Here is an 11,482-nt window from a genome sequence, read left to right as displayed (position 1 = left end):
CAGATTTCTGTGATGAACTACTTTCCAATAAGGGAGAAGGTACAATTACCTTATCAAGTTCTACTTTCCTCCCACTCACTTCTTTCGAGAGAACCTCCTTCTCTAGAAAGGATCCATTCTTAGCAACGAATGTCTTGCCTTTGGATCTGTGATAGAAGGTGTACCCAACAGTAACTTTTTGGGCATCCTATGAAGACACACTTTTCCGATTTGGGTTTGAGCTTATCAGGATGAAACTTTTTCACATAAGCATTGCAACCCCAAACTTTAAGAAACGACAACTTTGGTTTCTTGCCAAACCACAGTTCATACGGTGTCGTCTCAGCAGATTTAGATGGTGCCCTTTTAACGTGAATGCAGCTGTCTCTAATGCATAACCCCAAAACGATAGTGGTAGATCGGTAAGAGACACCATAGATTGCACTATATCCAATAAAGTACGGTTATGACGTTCGGACACACCATTATGCTGAGGTGTTTCCATGTGGCATGAGTTTGTGAAACTATTCCACATTGTTTTAATTGAAGACCAAACTCGTAACTCAAATATTTGTCTCCGCGATCAGATCGTAGAAACTTTATTTTCTTGTCACGATGATTTTCCACTTCACTCTGAAATTCTTTGAACTTTTCAAATGTTCAGACTTATGTCTCATCAAGTAGATATACCCATATCTGCTCAAATCATCTGTGAAGTTCACAAAATAACGATACTTGCCGTGAGCTTTAACACTCATCAGACCGCATACATCAGTATGTATTATTTCCAATAAGTCAGTTGCTCGCTCCGGAGAATGGAGTCTTAGTCATCTTGCCCATGAGGCATGGTTCGCAAGCATCAAGTGATTCATAATCAAGTGATTCCAAAATCCCATCAGCATGGAGTTTCTTCATGCGCTTTACACCAATATGACCTAAACGGCAGTGCTACAAATAAGTTGCACTATCATTATTAACTTTGCATCTTTTGGCTTCAATATTATGAATATGTGTATCACTACAATCGAGATCCAACAAACCATTTTCGTTGGTGTGTATGACCATAGAAGGTTTTATTCATGTAAACAGAACAACAATTGTTCTCTAACTTTAAATGAATAACCGTATTGCAATAAACATGATCAAATCATATTCATGCTCAACGCAAACACCAAATAACACTTATTTAGGTTCAACACTAATCTCGAAAGTATAGGGAGTCTGTGATGATGATCATATCAATCTTGGAACCACTTCCAGCACACATCATCACTTCACCCTTAACTAGTCTCTGTTTATTCTGCAACTCCCGTTTCGAGTTACTAATCTTAGCAACTGAACTAGTATCAAATACTGAGGGGTTGCTATAAACACTAGTAAAGTACACATCAATAACATGTATATCAAATATACTTATGTTCACTTTGCCATCCTTCTTATCTGCCAATCACTTGGGGTAGTTCCGCTTCCAGTGACCAGTCCCTTTGTAGTAGAAACACTTAGTCTCAGGCTTAGGACCAGACTTGGGCTTCTTCACTTGAGCAGCAACTTGCTTGCTGTTCTTCTTGAAGTTCCCCTTCTTCCCTCTGCCCTTTTCTTAAAACTAGTGGTCTTGTCTACCATCAACACTTGATGTTTTTCTCGATTTCTACCTTTGTCAATTTCCGCATTACGAAGAGCTTGGGAATCGTTTCTGTTATCCCTTGCATATCATAGTTCATCACGAAGTTCTACTAACTTGGTGATGGTGACTAGAGAATTCTGTCAATCACTATCTTATCTGGAAGATTAACTCCCACTTGATTCAAGCAATTGTAGTACTCAGACAATCTGAGCACATGCTCACTAGTTGAGCGATTCTCCTCCATCTTTTAGCTATAGAACTTGTTGCAGACTTCATATCTCTCAACTCGGGTATTTGCTTGAAATATTAACTTCAACTCCTGGAACATCTCATATGCTCCATGACGTTCAAAACGTCTTTGAAGTCCCGATTCTAAGCCATTAAGCATGGTGCACTAAACTATCAAGTAGTCATCATATTGAGCTAGCCAAACGTTCATAACGTCTGCATCTGCTCCTGTAATAGGTCCGTCACCTAGCGGTGCATCAAGGACATAATTCTTCTGTGCAGCAATGAGGATAAACCTTAGATCACGGATCCAATCCGCATCATTGCTACTAACATTTTTAACACAATTTTCTCTAGGAACATATCAAAATAAACACAGGGAAGCAACAACGCGAGCTATTGATCTACAACATAATTTGCAAAATACTACCAGGACTAAGTTCATGATAAATTTAAGTTCAATTAATCATATTACTTAAGAACTGCCACTTAGATAGACATCCCTCTAATCCTCTAAGTGATTACGTGATCCAAATCAACTAAACCATGTCCGATCATCACGTGAGATGGAGTAGTTTCATTGGTGAACATCGCTATGTTGATCATATCTGCTATATGATTCACGCTCGATCTTTCGGTCTCCGTGTTCTGAGGCCATATCTGTATATGCTTGGCTCATCAAGTATAACCTGAGTATTCTGCATGTGCAACTGTTTTGCACCCGTTGTATTTGAACGTAGAGCCTATCACACCCGATCATCACCTGGTGTCTCAGCACGAAGAACTTTCGCAATGGTGCATACTCAGGGGGAACACTTCTTGATAATTAGTGAGAGATCATCTTATAATGCTACCGTCAATCAAAGCAAGATAAGATGCATAAAAGATAAACATCACATGCAATCAATATAAGTGATATGATATGGCCACCATCATCTTGTGCTTGTGATCTCCATCTTCGAAGCACCGTCATGATCACCATCGTCACCGGCGCGACACCTTGATCTCCATCGTAGCATCGTTGTCGTCTCGCCAATCTTATGCTTCCACGACTATTGCTACCACTTAGTGATAAAGTAAAGCATTACAGCGCGATTGCATTGCATACAATAAAGCGACAACCATATGGCTCCTGCCAGTTGCCGATAACTCGGTTACAAAACATGATCATCTCATACAATAAAATTTAGCATCATGTCTTGACCATATCACATCACAACATGCCCTACAAAAACAAGTTAGACGTCCTCTACTTTGTTGTTGCAAGTTTTACGTGGCTGCTACGGGCTTAAGCAAGAACCAATATTACCTACGCATCAAAACCACAACGATAGTTTGTCCAGTCGGTGCTGTTTTAACCTTCGCAAGGACCGGGCGTAGCCACACTCGGTTCAACTAAAGTTGGAGAAACTGTCACCCGCTAGCCACCTTTGTGCAAAGCACATCGGGAGAACCGGTCTCGCGTAAGCGTACGCGTAATGTCGGTCCGGGCCGCTTCGTCCAACAATACCGCCGAACCAAAGTATGACATGCTGGTAAGCAGTATGACTTATATCGCCCACAACTCACTTGTGTTCTACTCGTGCATATAACATCAACACATAAAACCTAGGCTCGGATGCCACTGTTGGGTTATGTAGTAATTTCAAAAAAAAAAATCCTACGCACACGCAAGATCATGGTGATGCATAGCAATGAGAGGGGGAGAGTGTGATCTACGTACCCTTGTAGATCGACAACGGAAGCGTTAACTTGGTTGATGTAGTCGTACGTCTCCACGGCCCAACCGATCAAGCACCGAAACTACGGCACCTCCGAGTTCTAGCACACATTCAGCTCGATGACGATCCCCGGACTCCGATCCAGCAAAGTGTCGGGGAAGAGTTCCGTCAGCACGACGGCGTGGTGACGATCTTGATGCACTACCGTCGCAGGGCTTCGCCTAAGCACCGCTATAATATTATCGAGGACTATGGTGGAAGGGGGCACCGCACATGGCTAAGAATATGATCACGTGGATCAACTTGTGTCAAGAGGTGCCCCCTTGCCTCGTATATAAAGGAGCAAGGGAGGAGGAGGCCGGCCCTAAGAGGGGGCGCGCCAAGTGTGGAGTCCTACTAGGACTCCCTAGTCCTAGTAGGATTCCACCTTCCATATGGAATAGGAAAAGAGGAAGGGAAAAGGAGAAGGAAGGAAGGGGGCGCCCCCCTTCCCTAGTCCAATTCGGACTAGACCATGGAGAGGGGTGCGGCCACCCTTGAGGCTCTTTTTCTTCTTTCCCGTATGGCCCAATAAGGCCCAATACGTATTCCCGTAACTCTCCGGTACTCCAAAAAATACCCGAATCATTCGAAGCCTTTCCGATGTCCGAATATAGTCGTCCAATATATCGATCTTTACGTCTCGGCCATTTCGAGACTCCTCGTCATGTCCCCGATCTCATCCGGGACTCCGAACTCTTTCGGTACATCAAAACTCATAAACTCATAATATAACAGTCATTGAAACCTTAAGCGTGCGGACCCTACGGGTTCGAGAATAATGTAGACATGACCGAGACACATCTCCAGTCAATAACCAATAGCGGAACCTGGATGCTCATATTGGCTCCCACATATTCTACGAAGATCTTTATCGGTCAGACCGCATAACAACATACGTTGTTCCCTTTGTCATCGGTATGTTATTTGCCCGAGATTCGATCGTCGGTATCTTAATACCTAGTTCAATCTCGTTACCGACAAGTCTCTTTACTCGTTCAGTAATACATCATCTCACAACTAACATATTAGTTGCAATGCTTGCAAGGCTTTATGTGATGTGCATTACCGAGAGGGCCCAGAGATACCTCTCCGACAATCAGAGTGACAAATCCTAATCTCGAAATACGCCAACCCAACATGTACCTTTGGAGACACCTGTAGAGCACCTTTATAATCAACCAGTTACGTTGTGACGTTTGGTAGCACACAAAGTGTTCCTCCGGCAAACGGGAGTTGTATAATCTCATAGTCATAGGAACATGTATAAGTCATGAAGAAAGCAATAGCAACATACTAAACGATCGGGTGCTAAGCTAATGAAATGGGTCATGTCAATCAGATCATTCACCTAATGATGTGATCCTGTTAATCAAATAACAACTCTTTGTCCATGGTTAGGAAACATAATCATCTTTGATTAACGAGCTAGTCAAGTAGAGGCATACTAGTGACACTCTGTTTGTCTATGTATTCACACATGCATTATGTTTCCGGTCAATACAATTCTAGCATGAATAATAAACATTTATCATGATATAAAGAAATAAATAATAACTTTATTATTGCCTCTAGGGCATATTTCCTTCATTGAGAGGGTGTGTTTTATTAAGTATCCGGTTCTAGTTGTCATAAGGTCAAGGAACAACTCTGGGTCGTCCTTTTACCGAGGGACACGGCTATTCGAATATATCAACTTCCCTGCAGGGATGCACCACATTTCCCAACACGCTCGATTCCATTTGGCCGGACACACTTTCCTGGGTCATGCCCAGCCTCGGAAGATCAACACGTCGCAATCCTACCTAGGCACAACAGAGAGGTCAACACGCCGGTCTAAATCCTATGGCGCAGGGGTCTGGGCCCATCGCCCATTGCACACCTGCACGTTGCGTGGGCGGCCGGAGAGCAGACCTAGCAACCTCCATTACAAAGGAAGTTGCGTTACGCGGTCCAACCCGGCGCACACCGCTCAGTCGCTGACGTCACGAAGGCTTCGGCTGATACCACGACGTCGAGTGCCCATAACTGTCCCCGCGTAGATGGTTAGTGCGTATAGGCCAGTGGCCGGACTCAGATCAAATACCAAGATCTCGTTAAACATGTTATCTTGAAATAACCGCGAACGCCGACCAGGGCCAGGCCCACCTCTCTCCTAGGTGGTCTCAACCTGCCCTGTCGCTTCGCCATAAAGATCCACACAGAGGGCCGTTGGGACAAAGGTCCTTTCAGCCCCCAATCCGTGAATCACTCGCGGGTGCTCCACGAGCCGACCCGACTTTAATCACCACATGTATCATGTATAAAGTATATAGCATATACCCGTGATCACCTCCTGAGTGATCACGGCTCGATAGTATAGCATGGCAGACGGACAAGAATATAGGGCCACTGATGATAAACTAGCATCCTATACTAAGCATTAGGATTGCAGGTAAAGGTAACAACAGTAGTAGCACGGACAGGCTATGCATCAGGATAGGATTAACGGAAAGCAGTAACATGCTACACTACTCTAATGCAAGCAGTATAGAGGAGAGTAGGCGATATCTGGTGATCAAGGGGGGCTTGCCTGGTTGCTCTGGCAAGAGAGAGGGGTCGTCAACACCGTAGTCATCTAAAGTGTATTTTATAGCTAAAAAAACTAATGTATTTTTCATCTTTTGGAATATTTTATGAAAACATGAATATTTTGAAAGATACAAAAAAATTTCAAATATTGAACTTCTTTTGGGAACGCATATTTTCTTCAAATTTCCGATCCTCTTTAAAGAAAAATACTTTGATTTTGTGAATATTTTTCAAATTTTCTGAACATTTTTTCAGAATTGTCAACATTTTTTGAAATTGCAATTTTTTTCGAAAAGACGAATAATTTATAAATTTTGTGTACATTTTGTTGAAAACATGAGCAATTTTTAAATTTCTGAACAATAAAAGAATGCAAACAGTTTTAAAAATTGACGAGCATTATTCTAAAACACAAACATTTTTTCAAATTTACAAATATTTTTCAAATATACTAACATTTTCAGAAAACATTTCTTATTTTCTAGGGCCTAAACATTTTTTGTTGCAATTATTTTCGTTTTTATTCTCTTTTTGTTAATCCATTTTGCTAATTTTGAACTTTATTCGAACACTCTTCATTGAACATGGTATTCTTTGGAAATTTCTAACCTGCCCCCAAATTTTGGAAGCAAGTGGGCATGCCCATGTTAGGCATCCATGCTTGGTCTGAATGACTTGAAATGATCCCAACTTTTTCCACTAGGTGGGCATGCCCTCGTAGGCATCCATGCCAGGTTTGAACAATTTCCGACACCGTATGCAAGTTGCGACACATCGAGCCTTTTTTCTGCATTTTCTTACAGAGAAAACTCTAGAAAAAAATACAAAACTTGTCGGAAACCAAAACAACTTGTCATGGTGTCTTGAATTTCTCATACGAGGCAATGAAAAAAATTATGTCCATTTCAAGGATGTCGAAAAACAACGTGCTCTCTCACATACCCTTCTAGCCAACCTAAACACCTTCCGTTGAACATGGTGTTTTCATGGAAATCCTTGAAATTACCACAACTTTTGCCACTAGGTGGAGATGCCCATGGTAGCCATCCATGGCGGGTTTGAACTACTTTCGACACCATATGCAAGTTGCGACTCATCTAGCTATTTATCGACCTTTTTGACAGAGAAAACTTTAGAAATGCAAATCTTGCCGAAAACCCAAGCAACTTCTATTAGTGTCTAGAATTGGTCATACAAGCCCATTGAAAAAATAATATTAGGGGCATGGATGCCTACTATGGGCATGCCACCTGCTGGCAAATGTTGGGATCATTTCAAGAATGTCTAGAAAACACCATATTCAACGTAGCGTGTCCGAGTAGTCATCCAGGCCAGGTTTGAAGGAAAAATGTATTTAAATCATAATTTATGTAGATACTTAAAACTGTCATTTTAAGTTTCTAACAGAACTAACAAATACAAAATGATAGAATTGAAAACAACAAATGCTTTTTAGAGCATTTAATAAATAATTAAATAAAAATTATTAAAATCATAATTTAAAATAGTTACTTAAAACTGTTATTTTGGTATTTCAATATTTTGAATAGATTTCAAAAAATATTAATGTTTAAAAAGGAGAAATGAAAATTTTAAAAAAAGATAGAAAAACGAAAAAAATAGAAAAGTAAAAGTAAAATCTTAGGCCTTTCCCAACTAAGCAACGACATTGGTCCTGTTGGGCGACTATTGGAATTTGTTCGGAATTTAAAAAATGTTCTCATTTAAAAAAATCACAAATTGGGAAAATGTTTGGGCAAATTTAGAACACTTTTTTTATATCATTTATTTAGTCTCATTTCTGAAAAATGTTTTGGAATTTAATATTTTGTCCGTGCTCTCAGAAATTTTTTGTTTTCACAATTTGTTCATGCTTTTCAAAAAAATTATTCGCATTTTGACATTCTGAATGATCTTTTAAAGATACAAACATTTTTGAAATTACCTTACAATTTTCGAAAATGCAAATATTTATTAATTTATGAACAAAATTTCGAAATAACAAACCTTTTCAAAGTTTGAATAACATTTTGAAAGCGTGAGCATTTTTTGAAAAATAAATAAGAATCATAACAGGAAAAGGAAAATACATAAATAAATAAAAATAAATTATGGAAAAAAAGACCAGTTCACAAAGTGTTTCTAAATTTTTTTTGAAATTCCCAGCCCATCCATTACTTAATGTGTCTAGCTTTATATTGGTCACCAAAGTTATCCTGTCGCAGTGGTTCTGGACGCACGTATTGTTTTAAGTGATCGTGGGTTCGATTCCCTGCTCGGGCCATCCTTGTTCGCTATTTTTAATCGCATGCCATCCCAAATGGGCCGGCCCAAGTAAGCTGCCCTGCGTATACGTTTTTACAAAAGTAGATATAAATTGTGAAAAGTCTATACTACCTTTTATACATATTGCAAGGGGGGTTGTACTGAAGCGGGACTCGTAAGTAAATGGTGTACGTGTGCTTTAGCAGATGAAATAACGGAAGCCTCACCTCTTGTGCTATTTGATTCAGAGCGGGTGAACGGCGCCGAAAGCGAGATGTGCAGTACTGCTTCCACTTGGGTCGCCGTCTCTCTCTGACAGCCAGACTGCGAGGTGAGATAGATCCTCGGCCGGGCAGGTCGAATTGAGTGCGCGCGCACGCCGACGAGGCAGGATGCGGCGCAGGTTTGCTCGCCGGCTCACCTACCTACCTCTACGTTGCTCGTACTCCTCGAGGCTGGCATGTCGCTGTCCGTGGCCCTGGCTCCCGAGTCTCCGCTCCGGTTACGGAGAAACCGAGGAACAACAATGCTGGTTCAGGCGTTCTTGGTTGTAAGGCTAACTCCACAGCCCGACCTTATCCTATCCGGCTCCGTCCGCTTGCGATAAAACGGACAAACGAAGTGATCCAGCGCGCGGGAGTAAACGGACTTTTATCCGTTTTGTGTCCACTTTCGACCTATCCGTGATCTAAGTTTGCGTCGCTTTTGGGGTGAAACGAACACCACGCGGACGCGCGGGTCGTCTGCGCGTGTCCTTCCCTGGCCCGCCCGTCGGTGGCACAGGGCGGGCCTTTTTCTATCCGTCCCCCTCCCTCCCTTCGGCCGCACCCCCTTCACTCTTCCCCACTCTTCCCCTCGTTGCCGCCGCTGCCATTGCAGCCGTACAGTTCGGACGCGAGCTCGCCCAGCCCCTTCCCCTCGGCGCCGCCGAGCTACCCAACCACGGCCACCTGGTTTGCGCACCCGCCGGCCGGATTTGGGGCGGATCCGGTCGGTCTTGAGCTCGGCCGGCTGTGGGAGGCCGGGCACCTCGCCGGAAGGCTCTGGCAGGGCCGCAAGGCCACATGCAGGCAGTGGCTCCTCCTCTAGCCGCTCGGATCTGCACCGTCATGGTCCGCCGGCAAATACACGAATGGCGGTCGGCCGGGCTCGGTGCTTGCCCAAAAGCTCGCCGGCGCACCGTTGCCACTCATTAAGTGCGACCACTGCCCAAGGATGGTCATGCGCCGCGTGTCTACAACGCCGGAACATCCCGGATGGGTGTTCATCAAATGCTTAAACGATGGGGTATGCGCTTTTTTAGCTTCGGTTTGTGCTCTAGATTTGACTAGTTGTGCTAACTTCAAATTTTGTTGTGTAAAATGGCTGCAAGTTTTGGTATTGGGAAAAAGAGTACATCGATATATTGATAGAGTGAAATTTAGTACATGTTCGTGCACTTTTAGCTAGCATAGAGGCTGTAAATGAGACAAGTGCACTTGTTGCTAGATTAGAGGCTAGACAAGAGACTAGGTCTGAGGAACCAAAATCCACTTCTGGCTTGAAGAAGAAAGGAGGATGCCAGATCGAGCCTCCTTCACAGATCAACAATGAGTGCATTGAGAAGGTCCTAACCCAATTCATGGGGACAGTTATGGAAGTTGGCTATCTTCTAAAATGTATTCTTGTTGTTCTTATTTTCTTTGGTCTTACTTTACTAGGCAAAGTGTGATGATGTATTGTCATGTACCAAAAATGAATGATAAAAAAAGTTAAGGACTTGCAAAGAAAAATGCACGCGGACAGGATGCGGCTGGGATGCGTCCGCGTGCTGGGCGCACGACCACCGCATCCTAGGACACGCCCGGACACAACCCTAAATCCCTATCCAAACGGATAGAATCCAAACAAAACGGACGTCCGTTTGAGATCACGTAGTGGAGTTGGCATAATTCCTATAGATCTCAGCGCAGAATTTTTGCGTGTGTGTGTGTTTGTGTGCAGGTTTCAGCTGGGGAAGATACAGGAGAGGAAGTTTACACAGTTTTATACGGCAGACTATAAATAAGCTCGTCTTCTGCCCTTCTCGGGGACTAAAAAATTCCGTCACCCGGCATAGGGGCAATGCAGGTGGGTTTTCCTTTATTGGTGCACCCATAAACTCTTTTTCTTACTTACTTTTAAATTATTAAAATAGTGTTCTAAACATTCTTATATTTATTTAGAGAGGGAGTACGTAATAAAGGGAGAAATAGCCATGCCATCACAACAAGTCAACACCATCACTTACACCTACACGAGTAGCTTTTTTTAATCCTGTATATTGTTACACGCACACGGTCGTAACTTACTGCAAAAGCCACGTTTAAAGCCCGTGATAAAAAGTCGAAAAGATAAATACACTCAGTCAGCACAAAGGCTTAGTGTGGGTATACATACATATATATCACGAGCAATTCCCACACGACTTGGGTTTCCTTGACTCCCACCGATGATGCCGCCGATTTGCCTGATCTCCTGTGATTATAGGGCCATTCGGACTTGGTGGATTCCGGCGGCAGGAGGGCTCCTACTCCAATTTAAGTGTTTTTCAAATTGTTTAGAGTTGTGTCCTATTTGGGAAGGCGAAGGTGGGTAGTGGATTCCGTGTAGATGGAATAAGGTTTTCCCTGCCTCGTCCTCGTTCCGACGGTGCACTAGCGTCGCTGGAGGATATGTGGATGTGTATTTTCGGCAGATCTCACATGATTCGATCGGTGTTAATCTTTGGTGGACATGCTTGGTTCTGGTTTTCGTTCGTCTGCATTCATGTGTCTACAAATTGGATTATTTTGTCTACGCTTCCCTTCATCAGTGACGGTTGCTGTTCTGGTACACTGGTCCTTTGAGCCTTAGCACGACGAGTTCTCGACTGTTTAATACAATAAAGTTTGCCCGACTTTGACAAGGAAGGAGCAATGAATGTGGTGCGCCTTCGACTCGCTTCATTACTTGTAGTAGTCGCTAGATGGTCTACAGACATGGATGCAATTTCCGTGTGTTTAGATGGTTTTTGTACTACCATGATATTTGATGA

Source organism: Triticum dicoccoides, chromosome 7A (assembly GCF_002162155.2).
Source record: "Triticum dicoccoides isolate Atlit2015 ecotype Zavitan chromosome 7A, WEW_v2.0, whole genome shotgun sequence".
Classification (NCBI taxonomy): Eukaryota; Viridiplantae; Streptophyta; class Magnoliopsida; order Poales; family Poaceae; genus Triticum; species Triticum dicoccoides.
The sequence above is the reverse complement of the archived record's forward strand: the minus strand, read 5'-3'. Positions refer to the sequence as shown.